General features: G+C 39.2%; 1 protein-coding gene across 3 annotated transcripts in view; it reads left to right on the top strand.

Moving 5' to 3' along the window:
- WDR7 (WD repeat domain 7) overlaps positions 1-26,838 on the top strand; it is a 277,096-nt gene that overhangs the window by 142,964 nt on the left and 107,294 nt on the right. The gene's annotated exons all lie outside the window — the stretch shown is intronic.

Genomic DNA, 26,838 nt, shown 5'->3' with positions numbered 1-26,838 from the left:
CCTTAGCCCCCTATACTGATGGTCAAGTATTCCTACGTCCACCCCTGCGGTCTCAAACAATTGCGAATCTGTCCTCACTAGTAAGCAGCGCTTGACCTCCACAAGAGGACCATTTTCCCCAGCCTGATCAGCAGATGTAACTGTTCCAGATTGAGTAGCCATGGTAACAGGCTCCCTCAATGGCAAGGAGCTTTGCTCTGTCTGGACACAGAACACAGCTTTTGGCTTGGTTCCACTCAAATCATGAGGCAAATTTCCCTTTAGCTGCTTTAATTTCTCACACTCTGAGATTAGATGGCCCTTTCCTTGACAGAAATAACATTTTCTGCTGTATTTTGAGTCTTTCTCATCTGGTTTTGGTTTTCCCTCCAAAATCTGAGGTCTTTGTGGTTTCATGTCTGAGGGCTTCCCTTCAACATGGGCCCCTCCCCCTTGCTGGTTTTTCCCTGGTCCCTGAGAGTACTTGCTGTAGGTTTCTTTGGGTTTACCTACAGATTTCCCCTCAGCACCTAAGGGCTTTCTTATTTGGTAAATAAAATCTGCGATCTCTGCCGCCTCTGTCACAGATTTCGGTTTCCTCTCCCTCACCTGAAACTTCAGTTCCCCATGCAGGACTGAATAAAACTGTTCCAGCGCTATCAGGTCTTTGAGCTGCTGGAAGGTCTCTGTCCCCTCCTGAGACAGCCATTTCTTTAGCAGCCTCACCAGTTGGGCCCCCACTTGGGTAAAAGTCTGCTCTGGTTCCTTTGTGAGTGACCTGAATCTTTGCCTCAGCTGTTCCGCATTTATCCCATGTCTGGCAAACACCAGTTTTTTAAACTCCGCGAAGTCTTTCAACAGTTCCACTGGCATCTCTGCATAGACTTCTGCCAGGCTGCCACTGATCAAAGATCGCATAATGGTCATCTTCTCAGTTTCCCTTACTGAGAAGTCCACAAATGCTCTTTCCACGAGGGAGAAGAACACCTCAGGGCAATCTCCCTTGTGGTACACAGGGAATTTCTTCAGGTCAGTTTTAGACAGGCCGCCTTCCCCATTCCCTGGGTTCCCCTCATTATTATTGTTATTACTATTTCTATTCATTATCTCCAGCTTCTTCAGCTCAAACGCCATTTTCTCTCTCTCCAAACTTTCTTCTCTTTCCATTCTCTCTAATTCAAATTGTCTTTGCCTCTCCCTTTCCCTTTCCTGTTTCTCTTCCTTTTCCATTTCCAATCGTCTTTGTTTCTCCCTTTCCTCCATTCTTTCTCTCTCTAATCTTTCCTCCATTTCCCTCACCCTCAGTTCATGCTGTTGGGCTAGGAGCAATTTTCTGAGTTCTGGGTTCTGTTCTCCCGTGCTCTCATCCTGCACTGAGCCAAATTCCTCCTCAGAACCTTGGTCTACCTGTGGTTCTCTTACTTCACCCATTTCTGCCATTTGGCTTCGAGTCAAGGGCATAATCCCCCCCCCCAGAACAGGCTGCCTTCAAAAGTCAAGCCTCAAAATAAAGCGACGACTTTTTTTTTTTTGCCTCAGAAACAGCCTTCTATAGATTGCTGCTGTTCCTTCAGCACTAACTTGCAACTGTTGCCAGGCAGAATCCACCCCCTCTGCTAGGCCTCTCAGCAGACAGGCTAGATCACTGCTACTTCACACAGCTTTGCCTCAGCTCTTTTCCCGCCAAAACAGGTTGCCTCAGAGCTCCCTAATCTAGTCCCCAATCTGAGGTTACACGTTCTTCCACTAGCTCACCTCCCCGTGAGGTAAGCCTAGAAGATTACCTACGCGCTCTCAGATTGTCCCTGACTAGACCCCCCTTGCTCTGGGCACACTTGCCAAGGCTTTGCTGGACCACTGGACAACTGGACCAGTCGTATCCCACACGCTGGACACCAATCAATGTGACAACCCCAGACCTACTGGGATATGCCACACTTTAATTAAGCTGCCACCAACCATTCCCTATAAGAAGTCACACAGACCAGGAATGGATTTTTAACAAACAAAAGAACAAGGTTTATTTAAATAACAAACAGGGAAAATAAAATGATCAGGTAAAGAAAATACTGTAACGTGGCTTAGTCTCAATCATACCCATATAACAGTTTGGTTCACACAGAACACTTTAAAGTAAAGCACAGACCCTGAACCTATCAGTTCTGGCTACCTATAAAGAAACCTGAACCTATCAGGTATGTACAAACTGACACACAGTTGTACTCAGTCTGACACACAGACTCCAACTCCAGCTTCTTCTCAACTTCTCCACACAAGCTCCACATATATATACAGTACAGCTCCTCCCCCTGATGTCCCGCCTTCCACTCCCCATAGGATGGAACTTTCCCTCCAAACCCATGACAGACAGGTACCATCAGTGCTGTATGTAACAATATTGATGCAAAGTGTTGTTCCTTTTTAAGATCTAGGGTTTTTTATTTTTGTTTTTGCCTGTCTTCTGACTTAATATATAGCATTTGGAATATAACTGTCATCAACCAATATTGAAGCTTCTGTATATATTCAACATTAAAGTACTAGTTTTCATTAATCCTTTTAAAAAAAGAGATTGTACTGAAAATCAAGTCTCTGAGCATAAAATTCCTAGACCTATAGGTTACTTGCCATTTTGATTACAGATGTATTATTTCAATATTGTCCTTTTAAATCCGCAGTTAAACAATGTTTTCTTAATTTGCTAAAAGTTAGATCTACCCCTTTCTTACAGAAATATTGCTCCCTCTGATTTTTGCCTGAATGCAGGCAATTCAGTAGCCTGTGAAAAGTTTGTGCAAACAAAATCATTCAGACTGCTTTGTCTTAGACCAGTGGTCCCCAACCTTGGGCCTCCAGATGTCTTGGACTTCAACTCCCTGGAAATCCTGGCCAGCAGAGGTGGTGGTGAAGGCTTCTGGGAGCTTTAGTCCAAGAACAACATCTGGAGGCCCAAGGTTGGGGACCACTGCCTTAGACTATACAAAGGTCCTATGCACGTAACTTTGGGCCCTGTTTGCCCAGTGATAAGGTCTCTGCTACCGTTTGTGCAGCTCGAATATATGGATAGCATCCATTGGAAAGTTAGAGTTGCCAGGTATATGCTAGATGGCTGCCCTTCCTGGCCCATAAAAGGACCAACTGGGTAAAAGAAAATGGTAAATGCCTCTTTACAGCAAGGCAGGATTCTAGCCTGCCTAAAAGAGGCAACGGTAAGAGCTTTACTCAAGAACCCCTCCCTAAATCCTACTGCACTGAATCCCTGCACTCCAGGGCATGTGTTGTGCGGTGGCTTTTCATCTCCAGGAGTTCCAGGGATGAAAAGAGTTATCTAGGTTCACTTCAGTGTGGTTTCAAACCCTCTTCATTGCATGCAGGCAGCTGTCAACCAAAGCAAGTCTTGTGTGGATTCAGCTGAGGACAGCTGTCAACCAAAGTAGGTCTGCAGCCAAATCAGTGGCAAGGCTCACTTTGGTTGACAGCTGCAAGGCTCGCTTTTGTCTGCAGGCAGGTTCTTCACTGGACCTTTAAGGTAAGTGCAAGAACGGGGGGGGGGGAATGCCTCTTGTTGCTTGCTCTGTCTCCTTTCACTTCTGGGAGAAAGTTTTCTATTTTTATTTCTTTGTAAGTGCAGTGCATCTGCACTGGAATAATGGAGTCCTTTAAAAAGTTTTCCGTTCTCCTGCCCATCCACAAAATAAGCAGAGGAAATATTTAATTTGCCAGTATCCTGAAGTGGCTCTTTACTTTATCCAATTAATGATATGGCAGATTGACAGCTGAAGGAGCCTTGACTGCTTTGGCAGCTGCAAGGCTCCCTTTTGGTCCATTTCCAGCGATCACACACACTGAGAGTGGACAAAGCCAGAGCGATCTTACTCACATGAAAGAAAGTGGAAAGCCCCAACAGCGGCTCAGAAAGATGCAAATAGGAACACTCTGGGAATGATGTGGTTTGCTCCCGTGATTACATCATGTGATTGCTAGAAAAGGGAACAAACCAACTTATCACCACAGTGGCCCAAACAGCGAACTAAATGCCCATCTAATTACACCCACAAGCTGCTTTTCTTTCTACTATATTGTTTTTGCTGCCTATTAGCTTCTGGATATCCTTTATTTTGGAAAGATGCTTCTTAAATGAGACCATTACAGTTCCATACACCTCTTTGTTTTGGAAATGCATCTTGTAGCTCTGTATATCGCTATTAAAAGGTGAATAAAACTCCTATATTTGGTCTTTTGTATAATTTGCATAGTTCAGAAAGTTAATGTTTGATCCTGCACCCCTTACTGGTGTATATGAATGGGAAGGCAGAGAGGTGAAGGTGCGGTTAAGCTTTCTACTTGCCTCAGAGTATTGGCTCTATTGTTTAATGGTGAAAACTGCAGTACAAATATAGTAGCCCAGTCTCAAGTGAGGAGAAAAATCCATGGTCAATGTTTTTGTAAGTTTTTTTTTAAAACCCTATTGTTGAGGGAGCTTCTAAAGCTGTGGCCCAGCTGCGGCTGCTGAAAGTGCTTCTGCCCTTACCAGCCCCGTCGCTGTGACGGATAATTTCCATTGTGCTGCAGGAGTGCATCTGCCCTGGAAGGTCATGGAATGTGAGAGAGAGTTCCCCAAGGTATCTTGGCACCCAGCCTACTTGAAAGACCTGAGGAGTCAAGAACAAAAAGTTCAAATTTTGTTCACTAGCAAGCCAGACGCCTTTTATGCAGCTTCCTGCCCCTGTAGTTTCAAACAGCTCCCAGTCTCTTTGCTTCCAACCACTTTTCTTTTTCCTTTTAAAGGTATACATTTTACGCATGGTGTAAGGGTGCAGTAATCTGGGCTGTCTCTCCAAGCCAGCTCCCAACCTTTGCCCTTCCCGCGTAGGCAACGACTTGGTTTCGGACCAGTTGATGAAAAGTTGAAAAAAAAAACCTTTGCAGGAAGCAATTTGCGTTCTTTAGATTTCCTTGTGGGGATTAACTTGGGAAGAAAGATCAGTGTTTTCTGTACCAATTGCCAAATTTTATGTGGCGTCTGAGATCAGCACTAGTCCTGTGTGCTGTAACAAGCCAGAAACTTTTTATTGCTTTTTAAAATCTTGCTTGTTGATATTCACTCTTCAGGCTTTGGATCTCTGAAGCTCTGGCTCTCCTCCCCCAGGAGAAATAAAACATTAACATCTCTGTGCTTTGAAGAACACTGGCAAATGCCATTTTGCGATAAAATATCCAGAAAAGCTAACAGAACTGCCTGACTCTTAAAAGAGGACAATCCTTGCACACTCTGTTACTTGTTAGTGGCTATAGACTCGTTATAGATTTGTTGCTTTGTGTTTGATTAATCAGGACACTGTATACCCAAGAAGTGGGAGGAGGGGCTATTGATAGCAAAGCAGCTATGTGTTTCTGCCCAGTTTTAAGCCACCAGCACAACCTAATGGCCATTAGGGGTTATCTTGTTAAAGTTTGATTTAATAAAATCCTGGCCTTTTGACCACATTCTAAATGAATTCATGGCTGCTTGGTTCGTTCCTTTCTCAGCAACTGAGAATTTTTCTACAAAAAACGTAAAACTGCAGAGTAAGAAAAGGCATTTAATATTCTTTTTTTTAAAAAAAATCTCGATGTGCATAATGTTATTTAATTCAGCTTTGTGAGAGCTTTCTCTAAAAGTTGAGATGTGAATAGTAACACTTTATTTATTCTTGATCATAAATAGTTAATGGGAATCCGCTCTTTCTCGTTTTCCTCACAGACGGGCTTTCCTTTAAAATAATGACTGCTCTACCAAGAGATCATTTTGTGTGTGTTTTAAAGGGATCATTTGGTGTGTCTGCGTGTTTTACTTGTGCTTTTAATCTTGTTCTTATTAGGAGTTTTATGGTACTTGTTTATTGCTTTTAAAATATTTTATTTATTATTGTTTTTTAACTTTGTTTCTTTTAATACTGTAAGCTGCCTTGGATCCTTTAGGAGAAAGGTGGCATGTAAATACTGTATTTTAAATAAATTAATAAAATAAATGCTCACAACATAGAAAGCTTGTGCAGAAGAGACCAGGTTCAATTCATTTTTCTTAAGCTGTGGATCTCTGTGGATACCCTTGCCATATTGCTTGTTCACAAGATTTAGGAAGAATAAAACTGAGAATTATGAAGTGATTTCTATACTGATACTTTAATGTCCCCCCCCCAAAAAAAACACTGTTTGTCAAAAGCTCTCCCAATCAGTTAATGAAATCCAGTCTGTTAAAGCAATTTCAGAACAAACATGTTGTTTACAAAACTTGCAGAAAGATAAATAATTACAGCAGTTAATATTAATACTGTACTGTTAATAATGTAATTTTGTTTTTTACTTGCATCGTCCCTGATACATTTGAGTTCATAGGTTTTAAGAGAAATGTTGCTACACTGACCGACATGTCTTAAAGGTAATTAAAATCCATATTTCTATGGAGGCATATACTGTAAAATATTCCACATTCAGCTATAGAAGCTACTTTCACTGTATAAAATCTGCCTACTGCATTAACACCCAGGAAGAGAAAAAGAAATTAAAGGGAATTTAAATTTTATCTCTTTTAAGCCTTAAAATTTAAGATCAAAGAAACATGTCAACTCAGAATTTATACAGAAATAACATAGAAACAAGGCTAATTATTTGGCTTTGTTTTGTTTCATCCCTAAGCTAGAAATTCATACCTGACACTCAGTACATGGGAGGAGATATATATATTTAAAATTATCAAAGTATGATATATACTGGGTTTTGAAAATATTTCTAAGGTGTTGCACATGAGTATCAAATGGCATCTATTACACCAAATTTTAAAATTTATTGTACATGAATAGTCTAGGAAAATACAGAAATACATGCATATATATATATAAAGTTTGCAAATTTAGTATTAATACTGTGTTCTCTGTGCAGAATTCTGTTTTCTACACATCTGTGTTCATTCCATATGTTAATGTGTCAAAAGATATCGATCTTGGAATCATAATTAGACAACTGCCTGTGGAAGTGCCACAGGATCCTCTTCCTAAGACATGACTCTAAATATTTATTGCATGCTACATTTTGGCTGCACTTTGATAAATAAATAGATCATCTAAGATTCAATAGGCCAATTGCAGCATATAATAGCTATTCAGAGGCAATTAAACTGCTTTTTTTTCATGCCGGCATGTGAGTGCGCCCTTTCCCAACCTTCAACTTGATTCACGGTGATTCAAAATTAACTTAAAAGTCTTGTTTGCTGACAGCTTAAAGCTTAATTGACTGAAGGCCAAATAGAGTGTGTTCTGTATTCAGCACTAGGCTATTGATAAAGCCATGTGTAAATTGCACATGTTGAAAGACAGCTATTGGGCCCCCTGTCCTCGTATTAGCCCACAACTTAGCATTGCTGCATAGTCAGAAATGCTTTGTCAAGTCTTTTATCACACCAGGTTAACTCTCTGGAGTTCCTTTAGCAGCAGAAGCATCCAAGTATATTGAATCTCTCTAATACTTTTTTAGGGTTTTCTATGAATCTGATATGTACTAACTACCTGCTTCATCATTGGCTGGTTCTCCCCACATCCCTAGGTTTATAAGCAAACACAGTGGTTCTGTTTTCTTCAGTTTCCCTAATATCAGTATGTTGTTCTGTGTTCCAGGTTTAATTCACTCTTTTTTTTTTTTTTTGTATGCACAAAGAGTATACCTATGCTTGGGGAAACTAGAGTGCAGCTTTTTATTTTTAGGCTTCACTCTTTCTTCAGGTTTTAGCAGAGTTACATTGAAAAAGCAAATATAATGTTCCATTCACTAAGATCCACTTCAAGCTATCTTCAATTCAGCCTCCAACAGGAATCTCGAATTTTACATAGATTGCATGTCTTAGGAAAATGCTTGGAAGGAAGCAGACTCATTATTGTGAGGCATCCATCACTAATGTCTTTCTATTTGCCTCTCATGACATAGGAGAAAGAAGAATAAAAATAGCTTAGTTGGCCAGATATGAAAAGACAGAGCATCTCCTAGGATATATTTTTTAATATATATATATATAAATATATCTGCTGTAGTTTGAAACCATTGCTCCTTGCCCTAGTGTCTGGAGCCGAGGAAAACAAACCTGTCCTTTTCTCGACATGACATCCCTTCAAATATTTAAACATGGCTATCATGTCCCCTCTTAACCTTCTTTTTGTAAGGCTAAACATTCCCGGCTCCCTAAGCCATTCCTGGCGACATTCCTTTGACCATTTTGGTCACCCTCCTCTGGACACGCTCCAAGTTGTCAACATCCTTCTTGAATTGAGGTGCCCAGAACTGGACACAATACTCCAGGTGAGGTCTGACCAAAGCAGAATAGATTGGTACTATCACTTCCCTTGATCTAGACACTATACTCCTATTGATCTAACCAAGAATTGCATTGGCTTTCTTGGCAGCTGCGTCACACTGCTGACTCATGTTCAGTTTGTGGTCTACCAAGACTCCTAGACCCCTTTCACAGGTATTGTTGTCTAGCCAGGTGTCTTCCATCCTATATCTGTGCAGTTCATTTTTTTCTGCCTAGGTGTAGGACCTTACATTTCTCCCTGTTGAAATTCATTTTTTAGTTTTGGCCCAGAAGTCTCATCTGTCAAGGTCATTTTGAATGTTAATCCTGTCCTCTGAGGAATTAGCAACCCTTCTCAATTTGGTATTCTCTCCAAATTTAATCAGCATAGACTGCATTCCTTCATCCAAGTCATTTATAAATACGTTGACTAGCACAGGGCCCAAAACAGAACCCTGGGGCATCCAACTAGTTACCTCTCTCCAGGATGAAGATAAGCCATTGGTTAGAACCCTTTCGGTTCGGTCAGTCAACCAATTACAAATCCACCGAACAGAGGATCAGCCTTGGAAGGGCTTAAATGGGGGAAATATGGTCCTTCAGATGTAGGGCCTTAGGTAGTAGCCAGGACTTGGAACTGGGTCCTGACTGGCAGACAGTGAAACTGTTCTAATGAGGGAGTTGTATACTCCCTGCAACCAGTACTGATCAGCAGCCTGCCTTCAGCCTTGTGGACCAGCTGGAATTTTCAGACACATTTAAAAGGCAGCCCCACATACAGTGCATTACAGTAATCCAAGCGGGATGTAAGCCACGTGTCTCCATAAGCTAAATTATACATCTTCAAGAATGGGTGCAGTTGGTACTTTAGCATTAACTGTACTAACACAATCTTGGACATTGCCAAAATCTGGGCATTCAGGTTCAGAAAGTTAAGAGACTGAGTTCTCAGAGGAAATATAACCCATCCAGCACAGGCTGGATCCGTATTCCATTGCCTGCCTTTCAGCTGACGAGGAGTATCTCTATCTTATCAGGATTAAGTGTCGGTTTCTTTGCCTTCATCCAGAATATAGAGTAGAGTTCCACAGTCTGGTTGCGTCATTGCTAGTATATCTAATATAGTCAGGCTTCTATTTTTAAGTGAAAGAATAAGATCGGGTTGGGAACAGCAGGGAGGGGAAGGAATGGAGAAAGGTGGGTTAAATATCATTCTTAAAAGATTGATTATTACTATCCTAGGTAATAAAGGTATTAATGATGAAACTAACACATTGAATTGCATAATACAACTGTCAGATACAATATGATGTATTAAGAGTAAGCTGTACATACGTACAGAGAGAGAATATGAGAAGGACACTCCAGTGCTATTGGAGTTCTGTGCTGTCATGGCAACAAATTATATCTCAGTGATCATTGACATATCACTATGGTTATCCCCATCCCACCTCGTTCAAATCCCAGTTGGCCGAAACCTGTCTCTTTAAAGTGTGTGTACATTAAACTTACCATAAGGATGTAAGTTATCATGTCAATTAGTCAGTAGACTAGTTCTCAGGTTGGAGCTTCTCTAATTCAGGAAATATATGTCAGAATCTTCCTGTTTGTGAATAATGTAAAACAAGTCTGAATATCACATTTTCAGTATATAATGGGAGTTGCACCATACCCTAAAAAGATACTGGTTTGGGATTGTAATTTTTTCATTCGTGGCTGTAGCTGATTATGTCATGAGTCTTACATGGTGTAAAGTTGTGCATCAGGATTTCAGCTGTTCAGGTTTTCCATTGTTCTTGAACAATGAATATTTTTGGTTAAAGTGAAGGAAAATCTCCATGCATTTGTCACGATCCCCTTCACTGTAAAGTTTACAGAAATATTAGAGCAGTGTGATTGTGTCAGTATTCCATGAAGGCTACATCTGCACCAGGGCAAGCCAGTAAATATATTTTTCACACCTGGCACCCTGTTTTTAATGCTATGATGCTTGCAATTCCTAGTCTCATTTCTCTTTTAGTTGCTAATGCCAAGGTTGCAGATCTAGGGTTCTGTATCATTGTATTGCATTGTTGCTTCCAAGGGTTTTGCCCAGTCGTCCTCCTAATGATTATATGACTGTGGAACCTCTGGTATGGAAACTCTTTTCATGCTTCCACATGCATTGTAATTATGAAAAGTCTTGCATAAGGTCACACCATTCTCGGTTACTGCATTTATTCCACAGTAGTAAATTAATGTTCTACAAATTGCTTGCTTTAAATACTCTTCTTATATCAAAACATTTATCAAAGTTTTGGAGGGTTGCTGTAATTTGTATTCGGTTAACTTTGTAAGTTTGGTGGATGTAAAGTTTACAGAAATATTAGAGCAGTGTGATTGTGTAAGTTTGGTGGATGTAAAGTACTGTAATGCGCTCTACGTGGGGCTACCTTTGAGGCTGCTGCGGAAACTTCAGGTGGTGCAGAACACGGCGGCCAGACTCCTTAGTGGGGTGAGAAAATTCCAACATATCTCGCCCACTCTGGCCGCATTGCACTGGCTGCCCATCCGATTCCGCATCGACTTCAAGGTGTTGATGCTCACGTACAAAGCCCTAAACGGTTTAGGGCCTCAATATTTGGCGGAACGCCTTCTACCACCAAGTTCTACCCGTGTTACTCGCGCGAGCCAGGAGGTGAGGTTGAGGAGCCTAACGTCGAGGGAGGCCCGGAAGGAGAAGACAAGAAATCGGGCCTTCTCGGCGGTGGCTCCTCGCCTCTGGAACAACCTTCCCCCGGACATTTGCGCGGCCCCCTCGCTGGGTATTTTTAAAAAGCAATTAAAGACAATGATGTTTCAGCAGGCCTTCCCCCCCCCCCCTTAGCTAATCCTGATTTTCCTTTTTTCTTTTTCTTAGTTTATAATTTCATGGTTGAAAGTTTTCTTCTTTGTAAATTCGTTTTTAGTTATTGTTGTACCCCTGTTGTGAGCCGCCTAGAGTGGTCTATTGACTAGATAGGCGGGATATAAAATAAATAAATAAATAAATAAATAAATAATAAAATTTTTATTGTAAATTTGGTTGCTCGTGGGCTGCAAAGATTACATTGATAAACAACTAAAGTGAGTTGGACCTGGGATTGCCCACTCAGAGGGCATCAGATAAAGCTTCAGGGAATTGCTATGGTGCCCCACATCTTTAAGCAGGCAGACATATCCCAGGCTGAACTGAAGAAGAAAGTTTGGTTTATGTAGTTGACATTTCTTTAAAATTCATGTCCATTGTTTCCCAGCTGGTTCTAGAGATCACACGACACAGTATTGTGACATCACAAGGGCCTTCCCCTTGTCTCTCCTTTGGCCCTGAAAACTCAGGAAATGGAGTGCTCCTGAGCCAACAGATCTCGTTGGATCCAGCTTAATTTCTCTGTCACAGTGGCTGAAATCCAGCAATAAGTTACAACTAGAGTAAGCTGATTAAATCAATGGAATTTACCAGATGAGTTGACTCACCAGATCCTTACTGATTCAATGGGCCTACTCTAGTTGTAACTTGCTACTGGATTTCAGCTTTTTCTCCCAATGGAGGAGGATTCCTTTTGTTAGATTTAGAACAGCAATCCTCAATCTTTTTCACCCTGCGGACCAGCTGGGGAAGGCGGGGCATGCTTGTGCGCAAAAGGTGGCGCGGCGCTTGTGCGAGCATGCTCGTTCACATGCACAAACGGCGGGGTGGTGCTCACATGGGGTGCACATGTGCAAATTGTGGCACGGCACTCAAATGGGTGTGCTGGAGTGCACGCACATGTGCAAATCAGCTATATGGGGTGAGTGCATGCACCGGGGAGCGGGTGTTCTGTCTCCGCGGCCTGGTTCGTCTCAGGCCACGGACCGGCCCCGGGCCACGGACCGGGGGTTGGGGACCTCTGATTTAGACGAATAGATTGTTTGATTTAGCATTCTGTGTTTGTTGCTCCATTTTACTGACTCGCAAAAAACCCATCTCACACCTTGAGTCTACATATCATAAAGTATCCAGTCTGATTGGTTGGCCAGTGGCACTTGCATATTACTAAGGGCCACTTTTAACTCATTTTCATGTTTATCTTTCCCCATCCTCCATTTATTTTCTATTTCTGCATATAATTCAGCAGTGACCTAACTCACCAAAGGGAAGAGTAGTGTCATACCTTTAAAACGGTGGTCTTAAATAACTGCTGTAGTATTTACCTAACAATGTGCTGCAAGATTGCATAAGCGTTGGAATTCCATAATTATGCAAGAAGGAAAATCCAATACCCTGTCTATACTTGTGAGATATTCAGAAGAACTCACCTTGATAATGTGCTGAAAGAATATAGAATAAGGCTCTGAGTGAAGCTGATAATCCCTCTTGAAGTAACACTATTAAATTTGGCATGTCTGTGTTGAGTGTTCTTTTTTTCACTCCTTGACAAGGAGATTCTAGAGGAAACAATGTGTTAACAAGTGACAAATTCTCTTTTCACATTGGCATTGCTGATTACATATATACAATTATGCCAAATATCCTGTAGAAATCTTTGCAACTGTTACTCTGTGATGACAACAGCTTTGTCGGATAGAATTGTTCTCTCTTAACACGTCTTATCCATCAGCTGTACCAGCAGCTTCATCTCATTTTTTTTAAAAATAGAAACCAGTAGAAAAAAATGCTGTTAAAATACCTCCGTTTGCACTCTTAATTTTGGTTTCGTATTCTGTTTAAACCTTTTCTAACAGAATTCATCTGAAAGGATTTAATAAGTTGTTTGTACACATTTTGAAGAAGTGGAAAGAAATGATACTGAGGTATTTTCATAACAAGAAAAAAGCTGAATACTAACAAAACAAATTTTACATGATCGTTGATATTTAATGGCTCTTAAAAAGATCTTCAGATGTTTAAAAAGCAACATTTTCAGTCTCTGTATTTTCAGTCGCTGTAAGGCACTGCATTTTTATTTCTGATATTGCTCTATCTCTTATTGATTTCCTGGCAAATCATGGCTATCTAATTTTACCTGCCTTCTTATTGATTTCCAATAAGAATCTGGTGTGTTCATAAAGAATCAGGATAAGTTGCAACTCGGTTTCAGAATGATTGCAATTTAAAATAGTTTGTTACTCGTATACTTTTCAATAAAACAGTAATCATGCTTCAAAATGTAAAATCCAGAATACTGGTTTTATTGACGTTTTACCAATGCCCAGAGAGATTTGATACTCCAGAATGAATTGCTTTTATTGATCAATTTGTTGTAGTCTATCATATCTTTAAGAGCAGGAGTAATTTGGAAAAAACATTTTCATATTTACTTTCATTTTGTCTAGAGTCCAGTTACTGTTCAGCATGTGGCAAAGTGGCTGCTAATTCATCTGATGATTTTGAGATATTCAGTCTGTGGAGTATTTTTAACAGAGTGTTATTTTATTTTACTAGTTTAGCCAGACCTTGTACATCAGCAGACAAAACAAGCAATAATAGGGCAGACTTGTGGATGTGAAAATATTCGCTGTATCGCTTCATAAATGTCACGTTCGTTCAGTTCAGAGACGAAAAGAGGAGGCTTTTCCCCATACTGAAGTCTTATATAACAAAGTGATCATTGTAGTTAACAATCAACATTTTAATTCCCTTCTTACCTAAAAGTTAGACATCCATGTGAAAGGAAATCTGACACATATTTTACTGTGTGTCCTCACATAGATGCATCTATTTTAAATTGCTTTTTTTTTTTACTTGACTTGGATATTTTCCCCCCTGTTTCTTGCCTTTCTTATGGATAAAACAGTTTTCTCTATACGAGAGTGAAAAACCTAAAATGGACAAAGGCAACTACAGTATTTCCCTAGCACACACTCTGGAGCTGTGAGAAATAGTTGAAGACAAAATGGATTCCTTGGTACACAAAATGGATCCTCCAGATAGGCAAGCCCTTTCATCAACTAGATTTAGACTCTGTTTTTCATACTAGGTTCCTGCCCTTCCCCCAAATGCTTATTCGAAATTAAACATTTTCATATATCATGCAGACTATATTAAATCATAAACACTATTTTTTTCTTTGCCTTAGAAATGCTAGTAAGAATATTTTCTTATAAATTACCAACAATAGAGAAATGCTTAGTTTGTTGTCTAATTCATTTTTAGTTAAAGTCATTTTTAATTATCCTCATTTATAGCAAAGCTATAGAAGTCACTATATTAATGAGCTGTTACTTAAATGATTGATGCAGCGAAACACATGAAAATGTACAGTAAGTTGCATTTGTAGCCGCCCATATGAAAATCAAGTACAGTATACATGTGTTTCTCTTGAGAAGCATTTTGAAAAGATTAATTCATAGAAGTCAGGCTGTGCAGAGTGATAAAATTATTAGGCATGGCTGTGCAAGATGACTTGGGAGCGTATTGTTTACACTAGCTGTAGTAATATCAATAATAGTTATTCACTGGTCATCTTCACAGTATAATAAGGAAACTTGGTATGGCATTTCTAGAGTACAGTATCTGCATAGCAAGGAGTATAGGATATAGGTAAATCTGAGTAGCACTGTGGATAAATTTTAATTAATTGAGAAATTGCTGTGTCTCTCCCCAAAGATTAACAAAAACAATGATGAGGAAAAGCTCAGAAATCTCCAGCCACATAAAACTTAAAAGTTGAACAGCAAGCCATAAATGTATGAGTAAACGTTAAAAAGAAAATACTTACAGTTGTATATCTTGTCAAGGCCGTTAGCAAGCAGTGACATTAAAAAAAACTTGCTCAGTGTGTTAACCCTTCCTTATAATGACAGTAGTTTAAGGGAACTTGAAAGCAGTAAGTAAGGAGCATTGTGTACAAAGCTTTGTGTTGCTCTGGGTGCCATAACATGTCAGTACATTGTTAACGTTAAGTGTATCCACATCCCTACAAGCTAATGAATACGTGGTAGTCTATACTAATACTTTAGTGGATGCTGAACAAGTTTAGATGTTAAGCTATTTAGAAAGAATGAATGATGGCTAATGATTATTTAATGACAGATATCTGGACTGAAAGGCACTTAGCACTCAACGTGTGCTGCAAAGCCTATTTCTCAGAGGTTCAGACAGGTTTATTTGGTCTCACCTTGAAGAGAACGGTGCTGTAATGATTTCATTGGTGTGGATTTAAACACACTCTTGGCTCAGAATAGCACCAACTATGCAGCAGAAAATCAGCGCCTTAATCCTTATGGTTACTGTAAGTTACTATGAAAACATTTTGGTTCCAGCTGCTTGGAAAATGGGAGCAAGATTTTAGCTTGAATGCTGAACTGGATTTAAATCAAGGTGGGTATTCTGTTGTGTAACATGATTAAAATAGGCAAGCAAAGTCAATAGTTATCCAAGACCAAAGCATTTTAATTCCATGGCCAGGAGACTATTGGTTAGTTATCTTAGTGTAAAAGCAGTGGCATAAGTCACAGCAGTGAACTGTTACTCGTTCATGAGTTGCTGCTTGCATTCCTTGTTGTGGACCAGCCACTTAACTTGTTGCAGTGAGGAATACATGGAATGACTTGTTAACTAGTGCAGTTCACCACTGCAATTATTTTTACACCATTGTACTTAAAACAGTGTAGCTAATTTAATAGGCTTATGCCCCGTGCTTTTTAAAAATATATATATACATTGCTATCTATCTGTATATCAGACAGAAAAATATTCTTGTTCGTGGAATAAATAATTTATACTGGGTTGAAACCGAGTTCATGCTTGCAAGTAGCGGCATCCACAGAATGGAGTTATCCAAAGGCAACTCCCGCCAGGGGAACAACAAAGGCAGTTTTCATCTCTTCTCTCCATGCAGCCCCCAGTGTCCTCTCGATTCTCCTGCTCACCATGTCATGTAAACTGACTTCCACTTGTGCAATAGCAATGACCCATAGTCATCTTCTCCGCAGTAACAGTATTCTATACTGCTCTTTATTCTGCTTAAGTAACATCAGTGAGAGGGACCAGTGGCATACAACCTTGTGATTCATTCTGGCCAGCACAGCTGGTGGTGAAGGCTTCTGGGAATTGCAGTTCAAGAACATCTGGGTTACCTAAGGTTGGGAAGTACTGCTATAGTTAATGAGATAGAAGGCCCCTATGGGATACATACGAGGTTACCATTATGTAGATCAACAAGGCAGGTACAAAAAATATTTTTCTATTGGTTCCCCCCCCCCCCCGGGACTACATTGCAGCTCTGTTTTAAAAAGTGATTTCATCTAACTACATCTTCTTCTACAGCTCTGCCTATATGCTACTTTTGTGCTTGCTAGGTACGTGGTGGTGCTGCGGGTTAAACCGCAGAAGCCTCTGTGCTGCAAGGTCAAAAGACCAGCAGTCGTTAAATCGAATCCATGTGATGGAGTGAGTTCCCATCGCTTGTCCCAGCTCCTGCCAACCTACCAGATCGAAAGCATGATTTGATTTAGCACCCACATATTTGCCTTCCATCTGGTTGGATAGCTTAGTTAGTTGGGCATATAGCTGTGGAGCTAGAGAGTAGGAGTTTGATTCCTCAGTGTGCCTCCTTGGACAAGATCCAGACTGTAATGTTGTATAAACTACACAGTCAAAGGATGTCCCCCTCCCCAGGAGAAGGGGATGGTATACCACTTTTACATGGTCATGAACTATAAAACCCTGGAAGGGTCACCGTAAATCAGAATTGGATTGACAGCACACAATTGTTTGTTATTATTATTGGTCTTTCTAGTAGTCAGTGGTATTTGTAAAGCTCTCCTCCAACTCTGTATTTCAAATTCATCCATTTTGTTTCCTCCCAGCTTTCTTCATTGTCCTGGCTTTCCCAGCCGTACAAAGCAATTGGAAACATAGTATGGATGATCTTAACATTGGTCTCCAGTGACACATCCTCACATTAGAGGTTCTGGATCTTCAACTGCAAAATCTTGAGCATCACTTTGCTTGCATGACAAATTATTGTGATGATCTTGTTACTGCCCTCTTTGGTGCCTCTTGTCTTCAGACTGGAATTTATATTGCGCATTTCCAGTTTGTAGGCCATTGTTTTATCTTCCATATTTTCCTAGGTTTATATATTTCTGTTGGATTTTATAGATATAGTCCCTGTAGTTTGCAATAGTTATTGTCTCCATGCCTGGTGATTTGTTTTTTCCAAGTGAGTTGAGAGCTGCTTTTCCTTAATTTTCTAAAATTTCAGATTGACTGTTACAAGTTCCTTTTTCAGTCATTACATCTCTTTTGTATATTACTTCAGTATATTGTTTTCATCTTTTTTTGTTTCATCCTGATCAGGTGAGTTCCCTTGTTAATCTTATCACTAACTGTATTCTAGGCTTATATTTCCCTTTGATATTTTTTATTTAATGAAAGATATATTTTCATCCTTCTTTTTCTTCTTCTGCTTCTTCTTTTTGCATTGATTATTGTAACAATTTTCTTTGTTTCCATGTGACAGTCACCATAAAGTTGCATTTAGGATCCTGGTTCTCTTTTTGCCATCATTTGCAGTACTTTTATTACTTCTACTTTAATTTCTGTACATCTGCCTAACAATAACAGGTTGGTTACTAAGTCTCTTTTTTCTAAAATCAGTAGCAACTTTTTATGTATTAATTAAAGGATGTTATATTCCTCCTCCTACCGCTACCTAATTGCAATGACTTTTAAACCCAAAACTGAGAGTTAGTGTAGAGTGCTGGAAGACTGCCATGTAAGCCAAGAAGTCTTTTGTTCTCATTGTTGACTTTCATGAGATTTCCAGACAACCTTTAAAGTCTCTCTCTCTCTCTCTCTCTCTGACTCTTAGGGATTGTGTAAGGGTTACGATTCGTACATCTAGATAAATCAGAGAAATATCGGACATTATTGCTGCTAAGCATTTCCCTTACATTGCTATTCATTAGCCTGTGTGTTACCTATTTGGTCCTGATTTTCTTGCATGTTTACTTTGTTGATCACCTTGGAGAGTTAAATAATTGGAGAGCACAGCATTGGATTTTTAAAAAAAAAAAATAGTTGAGGTCCATTACCTTGAAATGCCTTTATGGTATTTGTTCTCACCAGTGTTCTTGTGCTTTGGATCACTATTTTCCTTCATTTCACGGAAAAATATTAAGCTACTAGAAGAAGGTTGTTGGTATGAAGATCTTGTGTGAGTTTTTCCCCCCATTTGAGATGGGGTGTGGAACATAGCAGAAATGCATTTGCCAAAAACTAATCTTAGGACGAGTGTTTCACACTGAGATGCACTAAAAATTCCTATAAGTACATTTTGATGTTTTTCATTCATACATCTGACATTAAGGTATAATTTTGCCTCAAAAGTGGCACAACTGGAATATTAATTATACGGTTGTTTTATATATATATTGATGATTCTATTTGATTGTATTTTATAATGTTTCATGCTTATTTGTAAGCCGCCCCGAGTAGACTCTGTCTAGAGGGGCGGGGTAGAACTCAAATAACAAATTAATTAATTAATTAATTAATTAACACTTCGCAGATGACAATGCAATAAACTTGCAGTAGTATGGGTGAGTAAATGGTATCGCATCGTATATGAATAATTAAAAGATAAATAGCATTGCCTTTCTACTGAAGTGAACACACTACATCATTTATAGAATCATAGAATAATTGAGTTGGAAGGGGCCTATAGGGCCATCAAGTCCAACCCCCTGCTCAATGCAGGAATCCAAATTGAAGCAGATCTGACAGATGGTTGTACAATTTTCTCTTGAAGGCCTCCAGCATTTATACTTCCCATGTCATTAATAATTGGGAACCAAAAGAACATACCTAGGACATTTCTGAAGGACCAAAACCTTACAACACCAGCAGAAGTCCATCTAATTTTGCATGAAATAGGGTGAAAGCAGGTTGTTAATTAGAATTAAAATTAAGGGCATGAGAAAAATGTTAGTATCCCTTTAAAACTATATATTCATTTTGTCTCTTGAAAGAAGCAAATTTAGAATGTGTTGGAGAGCTGGTGCATATTGATAATAAGCAAGTGCTATCAACACCCTAAAATACCTAATCGTGCTAGCTTTCTCATGTTTCCAGACTTATGTAGCAATTGACTAGTAAACAGAATATGTACTGCTGCTTGATTTTGGATTTGCCTACATTATGAGTATTTCATACATCACTGTTAAACTGAAGTGTCTTTTAACCAAAGCTGCCTTGGAACATCTGTCATTTATATCTGGAAATCTACATTGTAGAGCTGTACTGCTTGGCAGCTAATCTGTTTGACTAATTGATTTAATAACCTATTGATCAATTACAAGTGTAAACTTGATTAGGCAGTAGAGGTAAAAAGTATTTTAATGATTTTTAATACAAGTGCTTAATGTCACCACATCAGAAGAGGCATTCCCTTCTGCTTAGAAGAGGAGAGGAATGTCTGTTCTAAGATGGTTGCCTGCTGTGATGCGAGTCTATATCACATTTGAAGGAAAAAGGTACTGCTTTCTTCAAATACAAATCAGTTCAACTCTTGTGACTAAGATTTTGCTTTCTTAATTTTTTATATGGTTGTTTGCTTCTACTTCCAGGCAAGTGTAGGATTGGAGCCTGAATTCAGTTGAGTTTTAAATAGCAGAACAGATACCTTTTACATCCTATTCAGACATTTTAAACTGTGTGCTGTAAATGGCTCTGAGTCATAGAAGATCCTCCAAGGTTATAGGAGGGCTCTTTTTGAGAAAATCACAATCCACCTATGGAAGGTGATGAAATGGAGATGGGGTCAGAACTTGCCTCTCCTCTTCCTCCTCACATACTTAACAGTATACCATTAAAGGGGCCATATTATACCCATTTTTATATATAAACTTTTGTTTTGGGGGACTTTAATGATATTCCATAGGCATGTTGATCAAAGATAAAATTATCAATTGAAGTCTTCCATTGGCTATCTGTTCTGCTTTGCCTTTGTGCTCTTCCATGCTGCATGACATATTTGTTGCTTGGATATGGGGTTGGACTGAGGGACTGGAATGTTTTCCTTTGGCTTATAGGTACAAGATAAAGATGATTGGTGCAGAGGCAGAAATAAGTTATCAGAGGTACATTGCATTCAGCTTGTTCTTGTGAGTATTTAAAGTCTTTACTAGGCAGTGTTGCCCTGTGTTAAACAGATGCATGCACGCAGAGGGAATAAGAAATAAAAGTACAACAATGTCCAGTTTGGCATGTCGATAGTCATGTGCACTTTGTTTTTGTTTGTGTTTGCCTTTGACAAGGCTAAAATCATGCCTCCAGCCATTAAGTAAGGTAGCAGCTTCCTCTTCTCAAGCGCTCTGCTAATCTAATTTAAAATCAGCCTTAAGACTTTAAAAACTTTAAAATTGTGAAGTATGATTAAAAACAGGTAGATAAAAACAGAGCAGCTTTGCTGTGTGTGTGTTGCCACACCCTACCGGAACAGGAACTCTCCCCACTTTGCTTTTGTTGTTTTTGTCAGATGTGGGAAGACTCACTGTTCAACTGCCTCTCTATTGTAATGACCAGCTAGGCGGGATATAAATGGAAATAATAATAATAATAATAATAATAATAATAATAATAATAATAATAATAATAATAATAATAATAATAATAATAATAATAATAATAATAATAATAATAATAATAATAATAATAATAATAATAATGAAGAACAGCAACAACAACTGTTGTTGTTGTTGTTGTTGTTGTTGTTCTTCTTCTTCTTCTTCTTCTTCTTCTTCTGATGATGATGATGATGATGATGATGATGATGATGATGATGATGATGATGAGAGGGGGAAACGGGACCCTAACGCTCTTGTTATGTATTTCTTGCTGCTTATGGCGTATTTGAAAGATGGCATGAACATATGAAGCTACCTTGCATGGGTCAAAGCACCGGTCCATTCAGCCCAGTTCTTATTAGCATTGGTTCTCTGTGAGCTAGGAAGGTGTCTTTCCAATTGGTGTTTCTCAGATCTTTCAATTAGAGGTGTTAAACCGGGAAGCTTACCCATATGGAGCAGGGGCTGTACTACTGAGATTCAGACCTTCAGTAGCAGACACCAGTTATGCTTACTATTATTTTCTAAATACAGTGGACCCTCTACTTAAGGAATTAATCCGTATTGGAATGGTGTCTGCAAGTCGAAAAGTCTGTAAGTCGAATCTCCATTGATCTACAATGCACTGAAAACCGATTAATCCCATAACCAGTGGTTTTTATTCTGTTTTTATTCCATTTTGGTTTTTTTCTGGTCTGTAAGTCGATTCTCTGGCTGCAAGTCGAATCTAAATTTTGCAGCCAGAGAAGTCTGTAACTCGAAAAGTCTGTAAGTCGAGCCGTCTGTAAGTCGAGGGTCCACTGTAGCTAGTGTTTAAAGAAAGGGGCGAATTTCAGTTCCCATATTTATCATATTTATTTATTTATGCATACATGGACACATATTTCATTCTTAAAACCCAAAAGGTCAGGGGGTTAGCAAATAATTGAAAACAATAACTTGAAATGAACAATTGATAATACTACTGTTGTAACTAGTAGTGTATTAAAGCAACACTAAATATTATGAGGTAAATATTAAAATCTCATGAAACCAAAACTAGTGATTTTGAAAGCCTGGGTGAATTAAAATATCTTCTCAACATCCATATCAGAAGAAACAATTGGGTCAGTATCTCTAGGAGGGGCATTCGAGAGATAGGATGCTCCCTCATTGTTCATTTTATCTCAGGAGGGTGTTCCAAGGAATATCTAAGAGTCAGGCAGGCTAATCTGAGAGGAACTGGTATTTGCACTACACTGATCCCAAGCTTTTTGGGCTGTAAAGGTTAGGAAGTGTATGGAATCTAGTGTAGTGATATTGTATTAGTGAGCGATAATTAGCATCCCAAGTCCTAGTCAAAAATCTGGCTGCCACATTTTGTGTCAGCTGAAGCTTCCAGTAATCCCAAGGAGACTTGATAACCATAATTAATCCAGAGGTCATTCTAGCCATTCACCAACCCACTCACTAAATGATAATTTGACTCTGGAACACAGTCACTGTTTGTTTGTCCATTCATTTCTTTATTTCTTTTACTTAATTTATAAGCCACCCTTCTCCCATAGGGGACCCCAGAGCCCAAATCCGGTTGTGTTCTACTGCTATGGTAATCAGTATTGTGATCCCTGCCCAACAGTCTCTGTGCCGTCTTGTGGTAGGGTTCAGCTGGCCAGTATGTTTTGTGGACAAAAATGTTTGGGGAGGGGGTCTGCGTTCAAAATCCTAGAGGGTATTTCTGTAATAATAAATGGATTTAGCATTTTCACCTCCCAAGTTTTTAATTCCTTATACAATAACAGAATACTATCACATTCCTAATAGCAGATATAAAGTATCTGGGACTAGTCCATATCCCATAAAATAGCCTTTAGCCTTAATTCAAATCCATTGATTCCTGTTCCAGTTAAACCTGTAGAACTTAATGTCTTTTAATCCTTTTATTGTAAGCTAGTATAAAATTAATTTTACACTAGAAACTGTGCAAAGCCAATTAACATGATCTTTAGAGTTATTTAGTAAAGTGCTTCAAACTGTTAAATTTATCCTGACCTCTTGGTTGCACTCCCTGGCTGCTTTTTAAATGAAGTAATCAATATCTTGCAACCTTTTAAACAGCTTAAACTTCTTCAGATTCTTTACCTATATTTTATTTAAAAAGATTAGGGATAAAAAATGTACATCCATTCTCAGAGACCACACTTCCCTAAAACTATTTCCTCTTGTTAAAGCTCTAGGATGTTTGTTATCACCTTAAATATGGAGTAAAAATGTCCACTTTGCTTTAAAAAAAACACAAGCAAATAATAAAGAAATCTGTCACTTCTATTTACTTAGTGCATAGAAAGTGTGCTATCTCTACAACTTAAATGCAGAAACCTTCCCCAGTGTAGCTTCTGTTTTCCACGTAGGGCTATTTGAGGTTATTAATTTTCTCACTGTGATAGGGTGATCAACTGTCCTGTCAAGAAAATGGATCTTCGTGTCACCCTTTAGCATGATTAAATGGAGGCACATCACTGTGAGAAAATACCAAATTTTCACGAGACAAATGAAACTTGTAGCAAGGACAACTCTTATAGACATTATTTCATTTTAAAATCTCCCATTTGGCTGTCAGTTTATTTGTTGGGAAAGGCTGCCATTAATTGCACGTTCCAACTAATAACTCAAAAGACAGTCAAGGCCGGGGGGGGGGGGGAGAATCACACTTAAATCTCCCTTATACATATCAGAATCTTACCTAATGTGCACTTCTGATCAAAGGTCTGGTTAAACACTGTGATGCTAATTAAGTCTTTCTGAAAACTTTTTAAATTTAATTTTCTCTCAGTCCACTACTTCCCGGTGCTGATTGTGACTTTTAGTGTGCCTATAGAATGCTGGAATATTTTGAAGGGTCCGTAAGCTTCAGAGTACATTCTGAGGTCTGCTAAATGAACAACCTTTGATTAAGCATGATTTGTAAGATAAGTGTGTCTTAACAGGCTTTAAAGCAAAACTGAACGCCTCTTACCATGAAGTCAACATAAACTTTATGGTTTGGGAGCAGATATATCTTGATATATTATCCTCTCTGGTTTATTGGGATTATGAAATACGGTCAGCGTGCTAAACGTAACATATGATCTCAGGACATAAAGAAGCATTTGGTCACAAATATATCCCAATCAACGAAGGGCTAACTGGAGTTTCCTATAATCGAACAAAAGGATGAGCAACGAGAGATTCTTTTTGTTGTTGTTGTTGTTGTTGCTGAAGGGGGGGGAGCTTGCCAAGCGCCCCTGTTGTTTAATTTCCTACTGGAAGCAGCACATGTGTGGGGCTTCCCCCCCTCCTTTCTTTTCTTTAAACAGTGACCATTGCAGAGGCTGAGTGGCTGGGGTCAATGCCTTGCCTATTGATCAGTATCCCTGCAGTCCCCAGCTCCAGCATCTGCTTCATTGGCTTCTTTCAGCGCCTGCTTCAGTACATTAGAATAGAAATCCATAACCAGAGCTGTGCTCATCCGACCAGGGGAAGAAACTAAATTAAATGGTATAAAACAATCTTGGATCAGGAGTTTGTGCCAATTCATCTTGATCTAAGATGTCACACCGGGCTCTCTGCCTGAGCACCTGGGCTAGGAGGCAGCCATAGTGAAAATAGATGGAGCTGCGATCATTCATTTGTCAGCTAAGGAGCTCTCGGCAGTGGTTAGCAATTCCCTTCTGCAGAGGTCAGCTGACAGAACAATCAGTGCAACTGCAGAATGGAGCTTTCCTTTGAACTGTTGTTATGGAGCATGCTTCTTCGGTGTGTGGGGGGGGGGGGAAGGAGGAGTGCAGTGATTTCCTTCCAGATCATTGTGTTCTGAGGAGAGCGAATTAAAAATGGATCTATTTAGGCAGACTTCAGTGGCAACTTGTGTAGCATTTAACTGTAGTGATTATATATACAAATTATAGCCGATTAAAATGGTTACGTATCACTTAGTGTGCAGTCCATTTTCATCCTTCTTCCGGAGGTGACTATTGATTTCCCCCCTCCTCATTGTTAAAGATCAACCCCCACCCACCCCTTTGGGTATAAGACTATCAGAGCTAGAGGTGAATTGGGAATCTTTTTTTTTACCCAAGATGCTTCTGCTTTTTTTTTTTAAGAGAGGGAGATTTTTTTCCGTTTGCTACAATACAGGCATACAGTAGCAACCCCCTTTCATTAATTCATACTTCATTAATCTTCACATTTAGTAATTCTCTCTGTACACCAAGTAGTCTAATCTGATGTGTCTCAGATGAGATTTAACATTGTTGTGCAGGAAGGAAGGGTGAGAATTTTGTCTTGTTTGGAAAATATGGAAATGAAATTTCTAACGTGCTAGAAGAGTTGGGAATATCTGTCAAATACACATGTAAAACTAAGCTAATTTTAAGAAGCGGTACCCTTAATTGTTTTAAATATTGTAAATCCAGGTGTTAGGGATTGCATGCTTGTTTTAACACAAGTGTTATGTTCCTCTGTTCAGAGCCTTCTAGTTTTTTATATGTTCTTTTCTCCCTTCTATCCCCAATGGACTCCCCCACACAGTACCGTACATGGTTTTGAGGTGCCTTGAAAATCTCCTTCAGCTTTGAGCATTGGTATAATCCACAACCCATCTTTATAAATATCATTTTCAGTCTTTTGGCTAAGATCAAATGTGTTTGAGAAGTATTTTAAGAAAATGTGGGATCACTGCATTAGCTCTTATCTGCCTTTGCAAGTGAGTGAAAATCTTCCATCTTGTCATTTTTTTGGTCTCTAATTGTTGGTCTTCACACAGCCATTTATTTAGAATACACAAAACACCAATAACCACTGGTATTGATTCAACCTTTGATACTGACTGCTGCCGCATTACTGATATGCTACCTCCTTCCCCAGTCCCATGCATGTTCCAGTACATACAAGGATTCAATTACCTCTACGCTCCTTTATTCCACAAATGACTTCAAAAAGCCCAGTCAGGCCGACACACTTGATTATGTCAATCACAGTGTCCCACACAGAAGGAACAAAGATGTTAGTACAACACCTTCCATCTCAACAAAAGGAACCCAACACAGACTCAAAATGGTTAGTCATCTTGAAACACAACCTCATCTGAGATCAGCAGATCTACTGGTCATCCAAGATGACCCACAAAAACAATCAGAAGACCTCTCAACTCACCTCGACATGTTGATTCAGTTGCCAGAATGTCTGGACGTATCATTCTGTAGGAAGCAATCTCTTGAACACAGTCTCATTTTCTTGGTGCAGTCTCTACCAGTCCAAACTAGTTCAAATGAAACCTTAAAAGTTTTTGGAGGTGAGCTTGCTGGTCCTTACCCAGCAATGTGAGTGCAAAAAGATCATGAGAAGAAAAGCTGGTTGCTTGTGTAATGTTTGTTCCTCAGATGGTCTTTCATGCATCCACATGACACACCTTCCTCTTCAGCACGTGTAGTTTGCTGCAGTGTTATCTGAGTTTATAAACTGGGAAAAGATGCACTGGATCACGCACTGTAGAAGGGAGGGGTGTTGCAACAGTAAACGCTCTCAATTTAAAAGTTTTTAAAAGGTGTGGCTCTGCATACCTGTAGACTCATCGGTGTAAATTTGTACAAGACTGCAACCATGTATGGATACCTTCACCATATTAAGTCAGTCAGTCGTGTGTTTGTTTGTTTCTTTAAAAATTCTTTTTTTAAAAAAAAAAGTCAGAGAAAGCGCATACAGATGTTTTTTATTTCAGAGTCTACTTATTTCCAAACAAAGAGAAGAAACTCTTCTTTATTGGATAATATAATCTTAGAAGAGGGTATCTGATAACATGAAAGGGCAGGTTATGGCTATTATGAAGATACTTTGGCTTTCTGAATTTGCCACTAAACCACTCACATTTACTTTATAGCATAAACAGCAGATGGCTTGAGAGAAGTGAGGGTTAACATGAAATGATATTACAAGGACAGGAAACT

Source organism: Pogona vitticeps, chromosome 2, assembly GCF_051106095.1.
Source record: "Pogona vitticeps strain Pit_001003342236 chromosome 2, PviZW2.1, whole genome shotgun sequence".
Classification (NCBI taxonomy): Eukaryota; Metazoa; Chordata; class Lepidosauria; order Squamata; family Agamidae; genus Pogona; species Pogona vitticeps.
The sequence above is the reverse complement of the archived record's forward strand: the minus strand, read 5'-3'. Positions and strand labels throughout refer to the sequence as shown.